Source organism: Rutilus rutilus (assembly GCF_951802725.1).
Source record: "Rutilus rutilus genome assembly, chromosome: 3".
In the NCBI taxonomy this organism is placed as follows: Eukaryota; Metazoa; Chordata; class Actinopteri; order Cypriniformes; family Leuciscidae; genus Rutilus; species Rutilus rutilus.
The window spans coordinates 22,744,703-22,769,323 of NC_140211.1; the positions used below are offsets into that span (position 1 = coordinate 22,744,703).

The 24,621-nt window shown below is 37.9% G+C and overlaps 1 protein-coding gene across 1 annotated transcript in view; it reads right to left on the reverse strand.

Annotated features, from left to right (window-relative positions):
• The window catches only part of kcna4 (potassium voltage-gated channel, shaker-related subfamily, member 4), a 108,826-nt gene that overhangs the window by 73,029 nt on the left and 11,176 nt on the right, over positions 1 to 24,621 (reverse strand). Inside the window, exons 2-3 of the mRNA XM_084404606.1 lie at positions 10,968 to 11,185; positions 9,003 to 9,039 (exon numbers count right to left, since the gene is read on the reverse strand). The gene's annotated coding sequence lies outside the window, so the exon portion shown is untranslated. The remainder of the gene's footprint in view (positions 1 to 9,002; positions 9,040 to 10,967; positions 11,186 to 24,621) is intronic.

Here is a 24,621-nt window from a genome sequence, read left to right on the forward strand (position 1 = left end):
GCTCTTACGAAACGAAAAAGACTCACAAATTCAGGAAGTACCGGTTTGATTCAGTCTGACGAATCCTTCAGTGAATGAACTCGTGGAATCAGTGGGAGCAGCTATGAATCAACATTTGACTCACTTACTGAACTGCAAGTTCCATGTCAAAGCATCATTAGTTCAATAAATCCATTAGGCGGCTATTATTTACTGTGCAACCAAGAAAGCTATATATAAATTCTTTTTTTGCCATAACCCTTTGAGTCATGCAAGTGAAAAGTAGGCATGCCTAATTGAATACTGTGACAAGAAATATAAAAAAGAGAATTACAAGAAAATCAAAATAGAACAAATCAACAATCACATGGCAATTTGTAACTATTGTATGTTTTGGCAAATTGGTGGCTAATTTGTATGAATTTGTACATTTATGGCTATGGGTGGGTTTGGGGTGGACCTTCATGATTACTTTTTTTTTTTAAATCATACATTTTTGTACATATTTCACCTTGTAAAAGTTATGTTTTTGTGTGAGACTGTGTTGGAACCAATGCATCTATTCTTATTTTACTCTAAAAAAGTTTTTTTGTTGTGTCTTGAGATTTATTACCTCTCTTGCTGGGTCCTAGTATAAAATAGTTTGGGAACCCGAGTTATAAAACACACTTCATCACAGAATGCTGCAGTTATATGCACCAGTAATGCTAAACAGGAATTCTAAAAATGTGCACCACAGCATGTCTCAACACAGGGGGCACATCTCAACATGGCATAACTTCAATAGGAAAGTATGACACTTATTCATATTATCCTTAAACTGTCCTGCCAATCAAACCGCATGCTTGCATAAAACCCTCATGTCAGTTGCATTTGCAGCCTTTCCAAGAGATGTTCTCTGCATGCAGTCTCTGTCGCTCCATTGCTATTTCATCCCAAATTACCACACACTCTTCTGTCCTCATTGAAATCAGCTAGTGACTCACTGTAGGATCAAAACGTCCCGTTTTCTCCACGTCACCCCCATGCATTATCTCAACCTCCTCAGAACATTCCTCGTTGAAATCTGAGTCCAAAGCTAACCCCCTTCAGCACCAAATGTTTATGCTGCAGCTCTCATAAACGTCTACCCATTGTTAATCTTGTAAGTGTACATGTGAGGATGTGCATGGAAGTGATCACATGACCTCTGCTCAACCTAGCATTGTTGTAAACTCAAATTTGATGTCTGTTTTAAATGAGCAATTATTTTTTTTTCATCCAAAGTGACTCACGGTGCATTTGAGGTGCGAGACTGTCAATAGTTGTAGCATGTTTTTGAGCTATTTATCTTGAACTTTGATTATTAATGTTCCCATTAAACAACTTGTTGCTTTGAAATCTACAATGTATCCTTAAACTGTATAAATTAACATTCTCTTTATACTTTAATATAAATTATTTTCAATAGAACTTCACCAATTTTTTTAGTTTTAAAAAGTTAAAAATGTGATTTAATTTATTACTTTTTCATTAATGTATCAGTTAAAATTATATTGTGTTTGGATGATGTAACATTTTTTATATAATAGATATTTAGGGGAAAGGTTTGACATCTGCTGATTGATATGATCCCAGAAAATTGGTGCTTTTATAACCAACAGCCAACATGATTTGGGAATTCTGTGACATTGTTTGGAGGTCATTTCTCAATAGTCTCTACACAGCTGTGCAGAGAGGCTTTCATTCTCATTTGGTCTGAAACTTAATTTGAAACTCTAATCTCTTGTCTCACGCACACACATGCATACAGACACGCATGGCCACCTAGGATGATGAGGGCACTGGCAGGTCATGGGTGTCACAGCTGAAAATATCAGACTGACTCCTGCTGCTCAGGTTCAGCCCAGGCCCCCGATGAGTGGCAGAAGCCTTTGAAAGTGTTTGAGTGTATATGTGTCCGTGATGCATTTGTGCGTCAGTCAGAGGCCTTTCCAAAAGGACCAGCCGCATTGTGTGCTCCGAAAGGTTGAGCGGGCAAATGGAAATATCCAATGTATGTGATTGACAGGGCCTGACACCCTTATATATCACTGTGTTGAATGCTCATAGGAAATATACGTCCCTCCCCCTGAGTCTAAATCCTCCGAGATAGAGCCGCTTAAGCAGAATGCTTCTGCACGACTGTGTTCGCGTACCATTCAGAGGCTTGAATGTACCATTCAGTCGCTCACAATCGGAACAAATGTAACCCGACACCTATTCCGCTGTGAGAAGAACAACTCAGAGTATACAGCGTATATGAATATCTGCAGCTAGACTTGGCTAATACATCATATCAACTTCATAAACTCGACAAATCCAGTTAGTCATGTTTGTAGGCATGTTGGAAAGCTTTAGCTATGAGCAAAAGAGGAAGCAATAAACAGTTTACATTAGATAGTAAAAGAGTGCACCTCAGCCCTAAGGTGCATTTCTAAAAAAAGGGGTCTCCCCTGAATAGATCTACCACGTGACTTCTCTTCTCTTCTCTTCTCTTCTCTTCTCTTCTCTTCTCTTCTCTTCTCTTCTCTTCTCTTCTCTTCTCTTCTCTTTCTCTTCTCTTCATTTCTCAACTCTCCTCTCCTCCTCTTTCTCTTTCTCTTTCTCTTTCTCTTCTCCCCTCTCCTCCACTTGTATTTTTGCTCCAGACAATTCACACTGGCAGTTTCCATGACAACAAATAGAAATTTCCCTTCACACCTCATGCGGGTGCATTTCACCGCCAGTGCATCGAAGACAGCGCCCGCCTCCCATGTCACAAACTGTCTGTGCCATGCTCTTGTGCTCCAACCTCCAGTTCTCCCCCAAAAACCCTCCTCCCCGCACTGCTACCCATGTCACTAAGCCTTAGCTCCAAGCTACAGCCCACTAGCTTCTTCAAGGCCTCACGCTGACCGCGAAGGCACGAGTGTCATATAGAATCACGCTCTCTGGTCCTCATTTGCCTATCTCTCGGAGGCTGGTTTGGTATTATGGGTGGCTTAAGATGAGTCCCATGTATAGAGTTATCAGAGCTGAGAATGATGTCAGTAATTGCACAGAGCGGCTGAGGATGTGCCGTGTGCCCATGGCGGTGTGTGTGTGTGTGTGTGTGTGTGTGTGTGAGTTATGGTTGGCTGAGTACATGCAGTCTTATGTGTGCTGTTCTCTTACAGTTCAATCGTTTCTGCATCAACAGTCTTCTGTCTCTCTGCCAGAGCATTACTTCCATTCACTCTGCCATGCTCCTATTCTTGTTCATACATTTTTTTTTTCTTCTGCACTCTTTCACAATTTTATCTCTTCCTCTCATTCCCGTGGAACTGTCCCTCGACTGTTATTCTGCTCTGTCATCCATTGTTCAACTCATTTATTTGAGTCTTTTTTTTTCACTCTCAGCACCTCTCCCTCTCTTATCGCCCTCTCTTTGTTTCACATAGTCCTGCAGAGCTACCAGACTGGTCTAACATATATTCATAGCTGCCGAAGGGACCCATTTCAAAAGAGGCTTCTGTTGCCAAGACAGCAGATTTTCTCTCTGCACATATTACAACACATTTAAGAGTGAAGTGATGTTGACAGCTCTTTGTACGCCTTATTGTGAAGTAACTCGTCTACTATCATAGATCAACATAAGTCAACCAGGGTTGAAAGAATTGGCTTCCTTCAAATTCATGAGTTAGAATTCAATTGAATTGGCCACACCCAACAGGAAGTTGAATTGGGATGTCAGGAAAATACATTTACTGAATTGTAAGGCTTAAAAAGAAAACGATAAAAACTCTGTCATGTTAACGTTCAAACATGACCTTGATAAACCTTTATAGTTAAAATTACAGTTCTTAATGGCTCACAACCCTGATGTCGACGCATGTTTTTAAACTTAGAACTATGACCTTAACTTTGACAAAGGCAACCATAAAGCCATGACCTTTGAACTCAACCTGTCAAAAAGATAGATGGTAGTTAGTGTTGTCAAAAGGCAAACATTCAAAGCTTATCAATTAAAAGATATGCATATAATGGCGAGGATGCCATTTATTAAGCACATACTGTATCTCATAAATGATGTTAAACCACAATTGATCTCTTCCTCAATTGCTGTTCAAAGGGGGGAAATAATTTGGCTAAATCTTTCACGGGCCATGACCGACGATCATTTTTGGGCAAATCAAAATTTTGATTATCACTTGATTGCTTTAATTGCTTGAAAATCAAACGCCGTCTGGAGAGGCCCTGGGAAAAGAGCTGGTAATTAGGGTACAGATTCGTGATGAGCAAAAGGGCACAATAGCATAGCAGGAGAGAGATTGGACTTTTTATCTGTGGATGAGTTGGGGGAACCTAAGAATGGGGGAGATTAGAGTGAAAAGAGAGGAACGGCGCAGAGAGAGGTTAAAGGAAACTGTTGGAGCGTTAAATGGTGTCGAATTTCTAGGGACAGTAACAGGCCGGGCATTATGTTTCCAGCAGCATTAGGGATAAGGCTAGCCACTTACTGCCACGTTTCCTGGTAGTGTGAATGCTACAGAATGCCCACCATGTGCTTGGCTATTGTTCTGTGTCAGGTTTAATGTTACACCTTTGAGTGATGTGGCCAATTCCTGGAAGACAGCCACAAGCTCCAACTCAAAGCCAGCAAGACTGACTCCAAACTAAATATAATACTACTCGTGGCCTGTTTCATTCAATGACCTTGCATGAGGGTGATGCATATAGTTTCGTGCTCCTCAGACCAAACACGACTAGCACATTGGCGAGCCAGTCTACATAAATGAGCGTATGCACCCTGACTGTTCCAGCCAATGGTAACAAACATGTTCGGACACAGCTAATGCGAATGTGACAGCTGACATTCCACGTCAGAAATGTTACGTAAGTGTGACGAAGCAAGCTGGAGTGGAAGCAAAGACGGGTAGACTTCACAGATTGTTCCGGGTCCTCTGGCAAGTTCACCCCCGTTTTACAGACAACATTGATGGGCGCTAGTCTATAAATATCAGTACCCCAGCGCTGATTTACACCCTGCGTCCGTAACCCAGAGTCCACAGGCACTGACCTTCAAGGCGGAATGCAAACACACAAAGACAAATCTGTCTCTTTCCATGTCAGCTTCTGCAGTTTACAGTAAATAAAGAAGCCCACAGAGAATGGGACAATCTATAATTAAAGTAGAAAGGTCACCTGTACCCTATTACCTGTTGACTCTCGTCTTCTAGCCACTGGTGACTTTTCCCTGAAGTCAGACAATGGCAGGAGATAAGACTGGGACTAATTAACACCTCATTTATTTTTGGTGCACTGGTGTGGACAAGTGAATGCGCGTAAAAGGGGAAGGACCACATCAACATTCAAGTGTTATTGTGTTTACATCGCTGCATTTGAGCGTATGCGTGTGACCCTAGATGGAGCGCGGCGCAGTGCTATTTTGCTTGCAGGGTGTGAGCTCAGGCACATTGTCTTCAGTGGGAGTTCAGCTACTGCGTCTGGAGCAAATCCAAGAGTCAAGTAATTACTCCATGCAGCTTCCATGTTAAATATTTAAACGCTGCCGTACATGAATGACTGGAGGATCAGGTGTCAAAAACAAGTCCATGGGCCCTTGCATCAGAAAATGTCCCTTAATGGCAAAACTCTTTGTCCTCGGTCACAGGCCTTAGTTGGAGACGGCACGAACACATGGCGAGACTTGTAAGACTGTCGACTATATCGACTGTCACATACACACACAATCTCAGAAGTGGAGCAGGATGAGTGCTAATATAATGAAGATTCGTTCAAAAATGCACACACAGAAGAGAGATAAAAAATGACCTTCTTCGTTTTTATTTAATATATTATGTTTTGTTTTTTTAATTTTCAACATTGCACATAATTTCATTTCCATCACATCTCATATTGCTGCCTACAAAATGATATGCATGTAGAAAAAATCCAGAAGATTGATGAATTAACCCCCACAAAAAAAGGAACAGAAAGAAAGAAAGAAATGATACAGGGTCTCCGATATACAAAAAAGAAAAGAATAAAAAAGTAATAAATAAATAACACAAATACATCGTCAATCAGGATGCAAGTTTTTAAACCCAAAGCATCATGCAGAAAGAAATGGCAAGCCCATCCAAAACTCACATGAATAGAGGAACATCTGATTATTTATTTACTTCTTTGAGCGGGGGGGGGGGGGGGGGTGGGGGGGGATTCTATACACTTTCCTGCCGTCCGGATTGTTCATCGAACGAACACAGATTCACCGAGCGCATCTCCCTCTGCGTGCTTGTTAGGGGGCACAAAAGCTGACCCAACACACCTCTCATCAGAGCGGAAATACACCTGTGATTACCAAAATGATCCGATATTAGATTCATATTTCTGGCGTGCGATTGCCTGTGTTTGGTTAGTGACTTAGCTGTATACAGTGCTATATGATGGACACCAGAAGTAAGTTGATCTGGTAATTGAAAGAGATCTTTTTCAGTCAGCAGTGTTCTCCTGCGGTTTCATTACTGTGTGAGCAGCCAAGCGTTACACTGGTAACTCTGTCCATTACGACACTTTACAAAAGTGAAAAAATGCTTAATCATGATTCTGAAATATTTATCTAAGCTCACTGAAGTCCATTAACAATGAGCAGACAGTCACTTGTACACAAAGTACAATATATTTCATGCTGTAATGAAAGCCACAACAGATTTTTTTATTGTTCATACGTTACATCAAATATCACATTGGTGTACTAAAGTTCTCTTTCTATGATTGCTATATTTTCTAAAGATTCTCTTCATTTTGACTCAGTATCTCTCACACAGTAGCTGGAAATCAAATAGTGATAGTCAATATTAGAGATTGTTTACTTTATATATGTTGTAGATGTCAGTCGATACTGAATATAATTTTGTGCATGCTCATTTCCGCCATTACATTTAGATCATTTAACTTTAAAACACTATTAATTCAATAACACTGTTCAATGTCATCTTGAGCAATCTCATCTCCTTTACATTATAATGTTGTATAGCCTAAATTCACTTGTACCAGCTAAAAACTATTTATTTTAGTTTTATTTCAAAATGTATTCAAACCAAATAGGATAGAATCTTAATATCATCTATCAGCCATGACGTAAAACTAATTATTGGTATAATTTTATTGTCAGTGCAACCCTAATAGTCAAACTAAATTCATACTGGTAATATCGTGTGTGTGTGGATCAAATAATTGAGCTTTTAGATATCTCTCCATTGCATGACATATTCCTGTGTAAATCGGAAAATCAGCCACCGTTTAATCGCAGCAAGTTGAATATGAACAAAATAATCGATCAACTCAATGAGAGGATGTGCTGATATGGTCTAACTCATAATTCTGCTTCTTTCACAGGGAAAAGCTTCCTTTTCCTCCAAAGCCAGCTGACCAGTCAGCACTGGCAGAGCATCTCCATGGTAACATAGTCTCACGGTTGGCTGGTAATTCTTGGCTGTTGACTCAGTGTGTAATGAAAGAGCCGTGCGCATCTTAGCCGTGCGGATGTTAAGGAATTTGTTTGTTCTGAAGTGTAAAACCATTCCGATCCACTGCATCGAGCACGTGTCGTGGTGACATCATAATAGCACTAACACATATTTACATATTAAAGTCACATGCAGATCTACAACATGTGACGTGACGCAATGCTCCATGTTTAGTTGCTTCATGGCGCTGATCCACCTGATGATCTCGGCTTCAGTTTATGAAAAGCACTCAGCAAGTGGTCCTCTGCTAGAGAGTCCAGTCAACTAACTAACACACACGCGAAAAAGAGAGAGAGAGCTGAGGAGAGAGAGTCTGCAACCAGCAGGATCTGCTTCCACAAGGTGCACAAAACCATTAAGAATTAAGAGAACGAGAAAAATAGGGCCTGGGACTCGAGAAGGCTAACAGTCAAAAAGTAGATCTGACACGTGACCTTGAGGACACAATAAAATAGACATCTGCTTATGTACATACGTCATGTTTCATGTGCATCTATTTGTACTAGGACTAAATCTCTTCAAGAAATAAAAAGAGGTCCAAACATAGAACATAGATTTTCAGGGTTCGACTTTGGTTATATAATATTCAAGGCTAGATTTAAAAAAATAGATAGTACACTTCCATATAACTTTGCATACAGATTACTTGGATGTATTTCCATGACAACGAAGCAGCTGGTTCTTTCTAGAAATAGTTTGTGTTGTAATTCTATAAGATCAGACCACTTTTATCCTAAAATTGACACGTCGCCTATTCAGAGTAGTTCCGACAGGAAAGACAGACAGACAAAGATAGAGAGGGACAGAGAAAGAGAAGACAACTGTGTGCATAAGTCTGCATGCTTGGTTGCATGTCAGATAGGCAGGAAAGGAGAGCAAAAGACAAAGAACAAAAAAGGAGTGGGAGATGAAAAGAGAGACAGAGACAGGGAGGATTGTGGGGCAGTCATTTCAGAGAGAGAGTATCGTCTCTTTCTGTTGCTGTGTCTCCCAACAGAGAGAGAGGGAGTGTAAGTTAACCTGGAATATGACTTGCAGATCTGTTTATATGTGGCTTTATTGTCTTGCTGTCGATGTGTGGCACTGTAATTTGCAGTCTTCTGTTTGAGGGCACTATTTATAGTGGGTATTGCAAAGAGGCGAATTGAACTGCAATACCAAAATTCCCAGTCCACAACAGCAGAGCAGTGTTATCCCTGTTGTGATAAACGGATGGGCAAGAATTATTAACCAAACTCTGTAGTGGGTCATCGCTGATATTTAAAGAGGATGCAGACTCAGCTCACCATCTGAGCTCTGGGCATCAGTCCAGTAATGCACCATCTCAAATGAATAACCAGCTGTCCACCAAACCTGATGGCACCCACAATTCAACCTTCATCATTTATCTGCACCTTGGAGACCATGAAGGCCACCAAACATATAGGTCTATTATTCAGATAACTATTACTGATTACTGTTTTACTCCACTGGGTGTGAAAGGGACAGTTCACCCAAAAACGATTTACTCACCCTCATGTCGTTCCAAACCTGTATGACTTTCTTTCTTCTGCAAAACACAAAAAAAGGTATTTTAAAGAATGTTTCTGTTCATACAATGAAAGTTATTGGGGTCCAAAACAACAGTGGACCACATTAGGTATGTTTACATGCACTTATTTTCGTCATTCAAATTTCAGATTCTGAACGTTTCGTTTATATGAACCTTAAACATTGCAATCCGATTGACATATTTGGGGATAAAGGGATAGACCCTGAAGTTGTTCCAGACCTGTATGAATATCTTTCTTCTGCTGAATACAAAAGAGGATATTTTGAAGAATGTCGGTAACTAAACAGTGGATGGGCCCCAAAGACCTTCATAGTATTTCATAGACTATCCACTGTTTGGTTACCGACATTCTTCAAAATATCTTCTTTTGTATTCAGCAGAAGAAAGAAATTCATACAGGTTTGGAACAACTTGAGGGTGAGTAACTGATGACAGAATTTTCATTTTTGGGTGAACTATCCCTTTAAGTAGCAAAAGCCACTGCGATAACATCACTGGAGCTACGTGAGTATAAAGGTAGTTTTTGCCTTCATGATATAGCTAAAAAAGAAAGCTGACATGTATGTCACAAGTGCTTTTTTAGCAAATGTTTAGTAAATATAGTCTCCTCCACTGACCAGTTCGTAAGACGTGAGAATTAAACATACGCACGTTCGTAAGATCTATAGCGCAAATAGCACATATGACAGCACTGCGCATATGTGCAAGGTATTTATGAATCCGATTGAGAAAATAGTTGGATTCAAGCGTTTTCATGTGTCATTTTTTCCTGTTAATCAAATTACTTCAGGTCTACACCATCCCATTCAATCTGATCGAAATTTAAATCAACAGAGATGTTTACATGTACGTGTTTTAGTCTGACTGAGCCTTCAATCTGACTAAAAATAGACTGCATGTCCTGATTTTTCCGAGTTAGACGTGCTCCTGGATCAACATATTCTGGAAAAAATGTTATCCTAACCATATCCTTACCCTCAAACCTAACCCCTACCCATAAGTTATCCCTAAAATCATAGGGAAATGACAGGTGAATAACACTGATGTAGAAGCACCTCACCCTGGTTGTAAGCCTAAGCTTGAAATAAACTGTGAACTTATCCCTCAAATCTGATTTGTTGATTGGAATGTTGTTCCAGGATCAACAAAGATGTTGATCCAGGAACATGTTGTACTTGGTGAAATCATGTTCTGCAAATAGATTATTTGGGTGCATGTAAACGTAGCTATTGACTTGCATTGTATGGATAAAAAACACTAAGGTATTTTGCAGAAAAAATAAAGTCATACAGGTTTGGAATAGCATGATATGGGTAAGTAAATCACAACAGCAATTTCAGGATCTTTGGGCCAACTATCCCTTTAAAAACATTTAGGGTTTTGATGACACAGACACAGATACTCTAACCTAAAAGCAGACTGGTCTTGATCATTGAAAATTTGAGCAAAAGCAATGAGTCTGGTGCTGAGGGGAATGTGATTTGACCCTGCATTCATACTGTAAATTTGTGACCCGTCCAGACTGACATCATTGAGCACTGCCGCTGAATTTCTCCATTTCAGCTGGCAGTCTTTTGGTTTAGGAAATGAAAAGAGATAAAACTAGATGGAAGAGGCTGCCACAGACAGACAGTAGACTTTCCCTTCACTTATATTTAACAGCTTTCACCAGGCCTACCACAAAAAAAAAACAAAAAAAAAAAAACAAGTGGCAGTATTACACCCAAACAAATATTTCTCTATTATAAGAAAATATTCACATCTGTTCTTGCAAGACACTGATTCACTCATAAAGAGAAAAATGAAAACATGTCAAGCTTTTTTATATAGAAGTCTCCTGCTGCAGGTTCCTCTACATGTAGTGTAGATGTAGTGTACTGTGTCTTTAAGGCATTTATTGGGGCGGATCTTAAACAGTTTGACACCTGGCTTGATGATGGACTTCCTGTCTTAATGCTCAGCGGAGAGGCTGCAGAGTCTGATGTCCAGTGTCTATCTGATGTCCAGCAGTGGCTTCAGTGACACCTGTGTTAACGGGTCCGTTCCGTCCACTTGCCGTCCAGTGACTGTCAGTCATGGCTGTTCCCCTCTGTAGGAGTCCAAAGGCTGACGGAAAAGTCTCTCATAGGCAAGACTCACAACACTGCAACAGAAAGGAAACAACAAAAAATTTTGATTACTGACTTTTACCATTTAAATGGTCAACTATCATATTTTATTCTAGGTCCTTCACCTGGCGGAGAAGCAAATTAAAGTAAAAGTTTCCTCAGCGTCATTACGGAGTCAGTATTTACAAGTGACAAGTTAGAGCAGTGTCAAGTGACACACAGAAAATTGTCCTGTCTGGCACATTAACCCAGACAACCTTCACCTATAAAGAACATACAGTTCTTTACCATTGCTCAACAACAACAATAACAACAAGCTAATGAGATTAAAGGTGAATTAATTCATTAATTCAACTCAATCCAAAGGGCACTTGAAGTGAGCACTCTCAGGGAGTATTGTCTCATATGTGGCACAATGATATATTGACTTGGCTCAAAATATATACATTTATATCAAACTGGATCAAAAGTTTGGATCAAATTATTATAATTTTTTTATGTTTTTGAAATAAGTATGTTATGCTCATCAAGACTGCATTTATGTTTTCAAGAATACATAAAAAAGCAATATTGTGAAATATTACAATTTAAAATTTACTGGTTTTTTTTATTGTTTTAATATATTTAAAAATGTACCAGTATTTTATTCCTGTGATGGCAAAGCCGAATTTTAAGCATCATTACTCCAGTCTTCAGTGAAGTCACATGATCCTTCAGAAATCAATATGCTGAATTGGTGCTCAAAAAAACATGTTTATTCCTATCAATGTTGAAAAAAGTTGAAAATAAACTGCTTAATTTTTTTTTTTTTTCAGGATTCGTTGATCAACAGAAAGTTCAAAAGAACAGCATTTTATTTTTGGAACAACCCAGTAGTGTCCCCTTCCAGCAGTGCCCTTCAAGGACACAAACATGCTGTTGGATATTCGCCTTAGGTAATACCATATTCTGCTCGACACAAAAGCAAACTTGTGCACATTATTAACACATATAAATGGAAAAACACTTCTGAAAATGAAAGTATGTTATAAATCTATAACACTATAAAGGAGATGTTAGGCAGAATGACAGCTAATTGTTGTCCAATTATGTGTAAAGATAATTATAATGTAACAAAAGATTTTTTTGTTTCAAATAAATGCTGTTCTTTTAAACTTCAACATTGATAATAATAAGAAATGTTTCTTAAGCACCAAATCAGTATATTAGAATAATTTCTGAAGGATCAGGTGACCCTGAAGACTGGAGTAATGATGCTGAAAATTCAGCTTTGCCATCACTTACATTTTAAAATTTAAATTGTAATATTTTAAATTGTAATAAAATGTCTTAATATTTCTGTTTTCACTGTATTTAATACATGCAGCTTTTGTAAGCAGAAAAAAAAAATCTTTGAAACATTTTTACACAATGTATTTTAATCATTTTAATTATCTATATAGAATTAAAATCTATAAAAGAACTGAAGATAATTAGAGTTTTGTGTAGTTGTGTAGTTGAGTAGATACTGTAAATGCTGTAATTGTGCATGATTGCTTTATTTATTATGGCAAACTTCAACTAGGAAGTCTAAGCTACTTGAAATGCCTGTTTGTTTTTTCTAATTCTCCTCTTACATCTGAATTCTTAATAAACATTAAAGTAATAAATAAACACTGGCACACTGTTGGGCTGGCAAGCCATCAAATGTGTGAGATCTATTTCTATGCTGAGAAGTCAACCATATAAAAACAGCCAAGCATATGGTCTAATCAAAGCGTAATATTTTGAGTTGATTTGTGCCACTGGAAACAAGCGTACCCTCAGAGCCCCTGACTAACAAATACATTCTCCCTCTCCCTCTCCCTCTCTTTGCATACTCTCCTCTTTTTCCTCTCTCTACTAAACGACGTTCATATTTTCCTGGCACAGGAGAGGTCAAAACATGACTGAATAAGGAATTGTCCAGTAATTGAGTCCAATTTTCCTTTTTCTGAGACATTTCATTCCGTAGCTAATTTTAGCTCTCCTGCACAGACTTTTTGTGTGTGTTGTGAACAGGGATCCAACAACAACCACAAATCCCATGAACTCTGGCGAGGTTGAAGCAGCACTGCTCAGATTTACAGTACAGCTGGGATCAACGAAGAGAGAACACATACTTTTAGTTTCAGGATAATAATCAAAATTAGTCATTAGTCAACAATAATGATATTTCATATACACACGTCACTCTTCTTTTTTGTATACAAAATGAAATAATTATTTATTTAATAATTATTTACACACTTGTTGTCCACCAATTTGATAGAATTAGCAGCGTTCCAAGAGTGTTGATATACAGTCCAACAGAACTGTGACTTTTCATTGTTTGTTACACTCAGCCTGTGTATTAGTGATGGGGATTTTTCCTATTTATTTCTTCTTTATGTTTTCTATCTGCAGATTTCATCAATATGCCAGTAGGTGGCGACAAGTGAAGAATCATTCATTGACCAACTGTTCAAAATCACTGATTCGTTCAAGAATGAATCAAGTGACTGGCTGCATCTGAAATCGCATTTTTCTCTACTATATTGTAGGCGAAAAAAACTGTATGTTACTGTATGTGGCAAAAAGTACCCCAATGACCTACTACTTTCAGAGAGAGAGAATCTGAAGTGTGCATTTCGATGGACACTTCACTGTCCCATGAGGCCACAAAAAAGGATTTGTGTATGGCAGCAATGCGATGTAACTGACGCTGGTAGGTCAAATGATAATGACAACATGGCGAATGTACTACGTCCTGACTTTTTTAGCGCTCGCAAAGTACTTTTTCATATAAGAACCTACTCATAAGAGTTTGCGATTTCAGATGTGAATGATTCATAGAAACGCCACAAAACTGTTGCATGATTAATTTTACTGTGGCTTTTGTGGGCAAAGCAAAAATATACAAAGTAACTGATAATATTCTGTCTATAAAATTAAGTTACTCAAAAAAAATGTGTGTGGGGGGGGGGTGGTGGGGGGTTATTGAACTGCTGCAGCCTACAAAAGCTAGATCACACTCGCAACTGTGCTGTTGGTCTGAACGTCAACACAGCCAATATCAACACAACTATTATGATACTCAGAAACAACAGCAATCTTGCTTGTGTTATACTACTAAGCCTACATACAGTATATTATATATATATATATATATATAAAAAACTCAATTCCTGATAATATGACCATCATACACATCAAATCAAAAACAAAATGTCCACAGCAGAAATTCACATCATTTACTGCAGATCTATCCTGAGCAATGAGCAATGCATCGCTCTTTGGCTTGCCTGAATGCCTACATAGCTGCTGTTGTTTTTCTATTTCGTTCTCTCTGACTCTCTCTCTCTTCTTATCCCTCTTTCCCTCTTGGCTGCCGTCCCTGTAGCAGGCAGAGCATGTAGTAAGTATGTGACAAAGTGTAGCACTGAAACCCTCGGCATTCTGATTTATTGGGGGGTGGGGGTGTGCACAATGGAGGCACATGTGCCTGATGTGCCTTTGAGTCATCTGACTCTATGACAGACCGTCAGTGCGAATTAGCGGCATCCCGCTCACTGTGGCGGGGGCTATGGAACATCATTAAAGCAAAGACGTCCTCCGCCCCCCTCAAAACACAAACACAACCACATACGACTAAGGCATCTAGACAGAATGCCTCTCTCTGTACGGAATGCCTCTGATCAAGAACACAAGAATGAGAATCGATCAGGGTTACATCAGGGGTCTCTGTGAGACAATGAAGACGGCAACGTGAGGTGCTATGCCCTGTCGAGCGATTATTGAATTTTAATCAGAGGAAGTTTCATTGTGTCTACAGACAGCCTTGAGTTTGACAGCAAATCATTTACAATTAGAGATCGTTTTCTTGATTCATCCATCACAAACATCTCTAATTCTATAAACTCGGATGAAGTGGATTAATAATTGGAGAGCTAAAATACGACACATGTAGATAAACTTGTACACTGAATATACGCTGTACTACCTGTAATGTGACACAATACTTTGTATTAAGCTTTTAAAAAACCCTTCTCTAATTTAGTTGCACAGTGAAGTGTGACCTTGAATATTAAGCGTCCAGGGTAGAAATAATACTGGAACGCACATACACTTGTCATGTCAGGCAAAAAATGGGAAGAACAAAAATGTAGCAAAAAAATGTAGGGTAACACTATAGTTTAGGGTTCAATTCTCGCTATTAACTAGTTGCATATTACTAGGATATTGGCTGTTTATTAGTACTTATAAAGCAGCACATAATAATGCATAAAAAGCATCACATTTTATTCTGCATGACCATATTCTACATCCCTAATCCTACCCAATACCTAAACTTAACAACTACCTTACTAACTATTAATAAGCAGTAATTAGGATTTATTGAGGTTAAAAGTCATAGTTAATAGTAAGAACTGGACCCTAAACTAAAGTGTGAAGAAAAAAAAAAAAAAAAAAAAAAAAGAAAGAAAGAAACTCAGACAATGGAAATAAATTATTAAAAAGTTGAATGAGATTAAGGACCACAAACACAATTATATCTCTTGTGTCTCTTCCACACTAAAGCACAAATCAAAGTGAGTATATACTGTACATAGCTGTTGTTAAAGGTTTTTTACCAGTATACCCTATTAACAGCAACATCATTTCAAGAAAACTAAACAGTGCATTGCATTCCCCCAGTGGACGAGCAACCAATTTTGCGACAGTGTACGGACGTTTTAGCTCGTACAGGGTTATTAAACTCCATTTTTAGCTGATGCTTCTGGCAGTGTTAACAAACACATTATTGTAACAGAATGGTGACTAAAAAGGGCAATGTTCAGAATGATGTGAAAAAAGGCTTGTCAGTGGTGTTGCTCTGAGGCAGTGTTTATTAATAGATTTAAATTAGGGGAATAGTAAAAATGGATAAAGTCTAACAGATTTAATTGTACACTCTCCCTCTAGCAACAAAACGTTAAAATGTACAAACAGATGTGTGCATGAAATTTACATAAACACTTGAGAGTTGCATGTCCAAATAAGGACGTCACTCTCTGACTAATTCCTAAAATGATGTTTCAATTAAATCATCAAGCTTCAGTTAATTCAGCATTCTCTCTTGGCATTGGACTCAACTTCAAATACCTGAATAAGAAACTTGAAGACACAATTAAGCTGTTTTCATTTAGTATGCATTAATGTAACCTGGTATGTGGTTTGCATTCACCTCAGTTTATGTAAAAGTACATTTACCCATATCAGAAAATATGTAATATTTGATATACAAAAACCATTCAGAAGTTTGGGGTCAATATGATATTTTAATATTTTTCAAAAATGCAGTAAAATAGAAATACTGTGAAATATTATTACATTTTTTATTACAATTCTATTTTAATTGTTTTAAACAATTACTGATGGCAAAGCTGAATTTTCAGCAGTCTTCAGTGTCACATGATCATTAAGAATCCATTCTAATATGCTGATTTGGGGCTCTTATTTTCAATGTTGATAATGGTTGTGCTGATCAATATTTTTGTGTAAACTGTGGGGGAAAAAAAATCAGGATTCTATGATGAATAGAAAGTTCAAAAATCTGCTTTTATTTGAAATAGTTATTTTTTAACTATGTAAATGTCTTTACTGTCACTTACAATATCTGTGTCCTTGTTGAAAAAAGAATCTCTCTTTCTCTCAAAAAAAAATCTTACTGACCCCAAACTTTTGAACGATAGTATGTCCAGTACTTTAAGTCTAATTTTCTCTTGTCTAAAGAATAACTAAGAATAAAACACACTTCCACGTAACGCATGTGATCATGTAATTGATCTTCATCCAGGATAGGTCAGAGCTTTGTGAGCCAACATCAGTGGTGCTGCTGCGCTTAGACTTTGGTGTCAATGTAACATTGTATATAAGGATTACATAACATGTATGTAAGGAGGACCAATATAAGTGATCAGTGATCTATGAGACAGCAATTACATAGTGTCTCTTTCAGACTATAATCATTACCAATCGATCCATTAACCAATTAACATGCAGATGCTGACAGAGATCATGAAGCCAAGAGTGTCTGCTCTTGATTCACACCTCTCTCTATCTGTGATAGATTTGAATGCCAATATGTCTGATCATTCAGAGCATAAATGGATTGTGAGTGATCTAAAGGAGGGACACAAGTGTGCCAGCTGCCTTGCTGCTTCTCTTCACCTGAGAGAAGATTTATTGTTTGCTTTCAACCTCATCAATCACACAGACGTATCTGAAACAGAAATTATTTCAGCAGTCATCCCGTGCCCGTTTTCATCTCTTTTCATGCGCTAGATTTATGCTGCCAATGACCTTCATCCCTATTAGAGGAAGACATATCTAATGCCTCAGACGGGCTCTGCCTAATGCCAATTATGTCTCGCTGTACAGCCATGAGAAACACGTCTGGCCTTCCAGCATGTGGTGGTACAACGTAAGACTAACACAATGTCACAGACCGCTACATTAAATATGCCCTGTACTGCTGCTGCCCTAATATGTTGGTAAGTTATAGGTTCCTGTTGACAAAAATGTTAATGATCATTCATTTCATGATTTCTTTCCAAAGCAATTTAAAATACAATGCACAGAAGTACATAAGCTGCAAAATGTGAGCCTTTTCGTGAATAACTTAATTTAGGGCCTGTCTCTCACAAAAAAAAGCTACTGTATTGATTTAAAAGACTTCGAATAATGAAAACATGGTGCAAGTCGTACCGGTTATTTTTATTTTATTTCTGGAACCTAATGGACATTTTGCTAAATAAATACTTTTGTGTTTCACTGAAAAGAAGTCATACAGTTTCAAATAAAAAATGAATGTGGAGATATTGACACGATTATACATTTTGGGTGAACTATCCCATTAAGTGCCTTGCTCAAGCACAAAGTGATTATAGCTAATGGAACGTGAAATTGGGGTTTGAACTTAAGGTTAAATACTTCAAGGCCACGTCTTTAAATACAGCCCACCTCAAACGGCTAGATGTGTATGTTCTTTTTAAATCAACGAGCTGGTTATTAAGCTGGTAGATGTTAAAAGCAGACAGACTGCAGAACACAACAGTATGTCACAAACAGAAAAGACAATGCCAACACCCAACTTTCTTTAATCATTTCCATACGTAATCAGTCCAAAACCTGCCTTTAAAAGGAAAAATGTGTAATTTCTGCACCAGTAGCATCACCTAACGGAATTGAAAAAATAATGACTGTACTAAAACAGATTTGCTAAAAAGTCCACCCCTTAAACACACAGATAGTTCTGCCTCAAATGCATACCATTTAATAATAATAATAATAAATTAAAACAAAAAATAACAATGATAAATAATACTTAAGTAAAAAATTTGAGTGATGAAATTTGCACCAACAATGAGTCCATCAACTGTCCATCATTCATCAATTGCAACATATTGGTATTCAAAACCAATGAAACAATAATAATGTATGCTAATGGATTATCAGCTTGCGATTTCAAGCTGTTGCAGCTGAGAGACATTTTTCAGCATTGATTGAAGGTGAGTGGGAGGTCTTTAAAGAGTTTTTATCAGCATCAGGCATCTTCATCATGCTGTTGCCCAATGCCTGCTGAAGACACCCTTTGCATAACACTTCATTCCCTTCATCAGGCCCCTGCATAACACCTGCACACAGCAGCCATGTACTTATTTGCGATTCAACAGTCACAGCCTTTGATATTACCTTACAAAGTGAATTTAAAAGCCATTGATTTTTCTCCTTCTGCCCTAGCAGCCTATGATTCAGCTGTCAGTGTCTAAGCTGCACAGTTGTTGGACTTAAAATGCTTTCTCTGCCTCCTCCAAACACAAATTCACATACACGCACTCACACACAAGCATGCACATAAACACACGTACGTATGCACGAATCAATAATGCTTTACCTGACACTATCTGTTGCAGGAATACTCAGTTCTGTCGTATCCACTGAGGCATAGCGTTATGCATTTCGTGTTTGGTTATTGCAATTTGTGACAGATGAATGAATACTCTCAGGGCTCAAGATGCCATTTACATTAGCAGTCAGGCTAATAAAAATGAATAAAGCAACGGTGGCTGGATCACATGTAGCTGCAAAAACAAATAAAAGGAATTTTCACATTTCTTATGAAAGAAAGAGAAGAATCCTTAAAGAATGAACATCGTTTTAGGAATTAAAGAGACAAAACTCTGCTATTCTATAAGGCTATATCAATATAGATGTAGACTGCCTTTTAACTTATTATCTAGCAGCAATGTCACTTTTACAGTATGTCAACACAATTTTATGAAATGTCTTGCTTCAAAATCTCAAGCATTAGCTTTACTGTCTGGACAATCCACTTTAGATAAAGCCTGCTTCATCTACACGGTATTTGAAGCATACGAGTATTTCTAGAGTGAGACAAATCTCCCTCACAAGCTCACAATGAGCACAGCAGTCTACTGCCATTTTTCAAGCCTCATCTAAATGAAATCAGGGCAGGTGGTGGGAGATACAAGCAAGATGTAAAGTGCAATGTCACCAAAGAGAGAACGAATGTTGTGTGACAAGACCTAAACAAGAATATAAAGATTTAAGGAAAAAGGACTCCAGCTGTGTCTAAAAGTCAAAGGTAGAAACTCATTTAAAATAGGTGAATAATTAAGTTGTTAAATAGGGCTGACATGATCATGCCACTTTTACGGAGAATCATTTGTCAAACAAATAATTGTAAATTTAACTGTCTGTTTTGTTCTCATCAGTTACAGTAAGAGCTTATTACACATTCACCTGAAGAGGAGTATATATGATCTCCTTACAGGCTTTGCAAACAACGATTGCATTGCACAGGGGTAGATTAACATGAATAATATTTTAGATATTTGAAATGATTCATAATCTTTTATCTTCAGATTCTCCACCTCTGAAATGACTTTCACTTTAGGCTGATATAATAAATCCCCCTTACTCCAACTACCGGGCTTCATTCTGATTTGTAACACCCCTTTCATGGTCCAATCAATTCCTGGAGAACAAAATCAAATCTCACCCTACATTATTTTTTGTCGAGTATTCTGTTTCTGATTACAGAAGTGAAATAGGTTGCATTTTTGAGCGCCCATATTAACGCATTACTGAACCATAAGGAAAGACGTAAAATTGGAGATTTTAACACGTTTCTATGATAAAATCCTCTTATTACCGGTTAGAATTCAAATTCGAATTAAAAGTGTACAATTATCGTTGGTACACAAATCAGCCAATTGTGTAATTCTTACAGAAACATACAGAACAAAAAGCACAGTCACAAATCACACACACACAGTGTCACTGTGGTTAACTGTGCTAAGCCGAAGCAAGAGAGTTTGCATTATTTAAGCGACAGGGAGAAACTTGTCAAACTTTACGTGGAAAGAGGGCAGCAGCTGCCGTGATGAGCTGTGCTTGGGGATCCAGCCCTCTCTCAGGCAGTAAGGAGCAGGAAAGCACTTAAGTGCTCCACATGTTGCATGCAGCAAAGCCTGAGGGAGTGGCAGAGATATCATGAGCCGAGTCGTTTGTCGCCGCACTGCAATGAATATGGAATCACTATAAACAATACAGGTAACTGAGCGAGAAAACACAGCAAGAGAGACAGAGTGTGAGTGATGGAGGGGGAAAAGATCTGCGTCATATAGGCGGGTTTAAGAAAGTGCCGGAGGGCACAGCTCCCCCAGTGGCCAGTGCTGAAAATGTTTTAATGTTGTGGAATAAGTGTGTGAATAAACTGAAGAAAATGAATTACTGCTGTGGGTAGAAGGGTTTAGAAATCTAGCTTTTTCATTCTGTGCCTTAAACTTGCCATGAGAACCATTATGTTTTTTTCCTATATTTTTCTTATGACAACAAATCTGCATGTGATACTGTTTCCCTCGATTGTGATTACTCTGCAAAATTATTTATGTCCCTTCAGCTCATTAAAAAGTTCTGTGTAAACATACCTTTCGTATATATATATATATATACCAGTCAAATGTTAAGTAACTGACTTGAATTTACTTAACATTTGACTGGTAGCTTTATTAGGAGCTGTAATGTAATGCACTTTCAGTGCCAATAACGATATAGTTCCCTTGCCGTTTTTGTACCTGACATAAGTGACATGAGTGAATCAAATGTAAGACCTACAAGCTCTCTACTAAAGTGACTATCAAATAATGATTGGTGTGTGTTTATATATGCACAGTTCTCCAACTCTGATCTTTCAGGACACAGACATCCTGTTTGCTCATAAAGAGATGAGCTCATACAGTGACTGTCGCATCCTGCACATCTTCTAACAGCTAAGCTTCTCCATAGAATTGCATGTTGTAACACATTTGTGACATTGCTTGCTTTAAGCCAACAACACGGGTATATAATTGTTATTATAAGAGACGGAATTACACACAGAGACTGGCCGATATTTGATGCCATGAGTAACAAGATCACCTTCACTGTACACTGTAAAAAAAAAAAAAAAAGTTGTTTCAACTAAAAAAGTAAGTGTTCATGCTGCCTTAAAATGTTACGTTTACTCAACTTGAAATGTGAAGTTGTACTAAGTGACAATCTAAGTGACAGTGTAAATTTTAAGGCAGCACTTTCACTTGTTTTAAGCTGAAACAATTTTATTGTTTTAGTATGCCACAAATATACATAGTAATTTAATAATTAAATAAGTTTTCTAAACTCACTAGGTGTTGGCAGATGGCAAGAAGTTAATTTTGAACACAGAATATATCACTCTTCTGCTGCCTCACAACCCAACTTTTCCCATGCAAGGAGTTGCACTCTCTTTTTTCAAATGTAAATTCATGCTTAATTTCCATTTGATATTTTATCACCATTGCACTAAACAAAAAAACAAGACTTATATTCTCATGTTTTTATTAACATACCACTATTTAATCAAATCAAGCCACATCAAAAGCTCATCAAGCTTATGCCTTTACTAGCATTCACTGACTCCTACAGTGAAAAGATGACCTCTACAAAATACAGTGACCTCTGCACAAAAGTAACTCTGCCTATGCAGCATCATCTAACACATATCATCTAGTTACTGAGCAAAAATGAACAATAAATAAATAAAGCAAGTCTGGCTTCCTCTCTCATTCTCCCTCACATACACACACTTAACTCTGGTGCAAGTACCGTAAAATAGATTTTAGCTCAGGTTTCCATGGCAACATTAACATTTCCGCCCCCCCAAACTAAGACAGCTTTATAGCTATACAGAGGCTGGTAGAGGGTGGGAGAATGGAAAGGAAAGAAAAACTCATCCTCCATTTGTGCACAGAACAACAAGAGGGAAGTCAATCATCTTGCTAGGCCTCATCTGTCTGTCTGTCTGTAACTCTAGAGTGGAGAAGGAAGGATTCTTATTTGAATAAATATGTAAAGTTTGCAGGTACATTTTGGCAGAGACTGCACTCAAGCAATCAAGATAAAATACAATACATTCATTCTAATACATCAATGATTTAATTTAGTGCATGTCTTATTTGTGGGTTGGTTAATCTAGAGTTATTACTTTGTTCTTTTGTAGTTTTAATTATTGTAAACACATCTGGCACTTTCAATAGGAAGAATCAAAAACAATTTCAATACAAAACTCATGGCAGGTGATTGGTTATCATGAAACAGATTTGCAGTAGGCCCTGTGATGGTCTTCCACAAGCAAATCTGCATGAAATGTTTGGTTAGCAGAACAGCAAATAAAAAGCTCTCTTGAGGAAAAACCATAGATGCTCTCGTACCCACCGCAGCAGTACTATAAATAATAATTAAAAAAACACATTAGTCTCAGTTTACTAACAACAGTGTATCTATCCCACAGAGAAACAGGAAGCGCTGGCTAATTCCAGAGGCCCAGACTGCAGTTTCTCAGCCTGCTCTCTGGGGGCAGCATGACATGCCAATTAAAGCACAGGAAACCCACCAAGATAAACATTCAGAGCAGAATGATCAAAACAATGAAGATTTCCTTGCTCAGCAAGAGGAGAAACTGAGATGGCTGTACAATGAGACAGGATGCGGGGCAAATGCTAGAAGTTGACTATTTATATATGAAAAATGCTGGGTTGTTTTAACCCAGTTTTGGGTCCCAAATGTTGGATTAAAAATGCAATGTAAAAATGTAACGCAACGGTTGGGTTTGTCCATATTTGACCCAAAATTGGGTTAAAACAACCCAGCATTTTTTAGAGTGGGAGCCATAGACAACAAGCAGGAAATGATGGGCCTACTAGTGCAGAAGCATACTGCATTTACAGCTCAGCAGTTTCCATGCTGTATTTCCAAGTGCATGAATGTCAGAAGGTCACTGACTCCCGCTTGGCTTCGCTGTCTACCTAACCACCAAAAAGAGCAAAAATTACATCAGGGCATAGTCAGTCCCGTTTGTAATTCCTTTCTCCTGATGAGTGTGTATGTGTGCTCTGGATCGGAGATGGTCTATGATGCAGAGCAAGGCCACGTACCTCCCCAGGACACTACAATGTCACATCTTGAAAGATGGTGTCATTTAGAGGTATGGATGGTTGAACAACTTGACAAGGAAGGACAAGAAACTGAATTGTTGTACAATTCGATCTAATGCATTTGGGAAATGTCTTTGCAGTGATGCAAATAATAATTCGGGGTATAACGATTAATTTGTTTTACCAATATACCACCAATAACAAGTACATGTAGGTGAGTACAGACCATTGATTTAGTTGGTAAACCAATTCAATGCAATGGCCACTAGTGAAACAAATACTTTATGGAAGCTTGTTTCCGCCACTGAATAAGATAATTTTTTAAGATAATTGTGACTATTAATCTCTTTATTTTTATTTTTTCAGAATTACAAGACATAAACTCTCAATTATGAGAAAAAAAGTCGTCAGAAATGTGAGATATAAACTCGCAATTGTGAAATTAAAAAGTCAGCACTGCAAATTTATATATCGCATCTGACTTTTTTTCTTGTAATTCTGAGAAAAAAATAAGAATTGTGAGATATAAATTATCAATTGTGAGAAACTGCAAATTTATATCTTGCATCTATGACTTTTTCTCGCAATTGTGAGTTTATCTATAAAGTATAAAGTAAACAAGCTTCCATAAACAAGTGAATTTAATGTGCACTCAGTAATTTATTGATGCCAATGGTTATCTTGTACTTTATGCTGACCTGGATGCAGGATCACACTAACTTCCATTGTAGAAATGCACTATTCACAGTCAGTGACAACATTTATTCCACAAGTGTCCAATAAACAGTAGGGTTTCCTGGGTAAAAGTTGTAATATTTGGCTAGTCAATATGTCTACCCCCATATAGGGACCCACTGATGTAAAATAGATGATCTTTATGTCCTGTGAATGTTTAACCTGAACATTAATTTAACCATGAACATACATTTTCAAGCGTAATATTAATTTCTTTG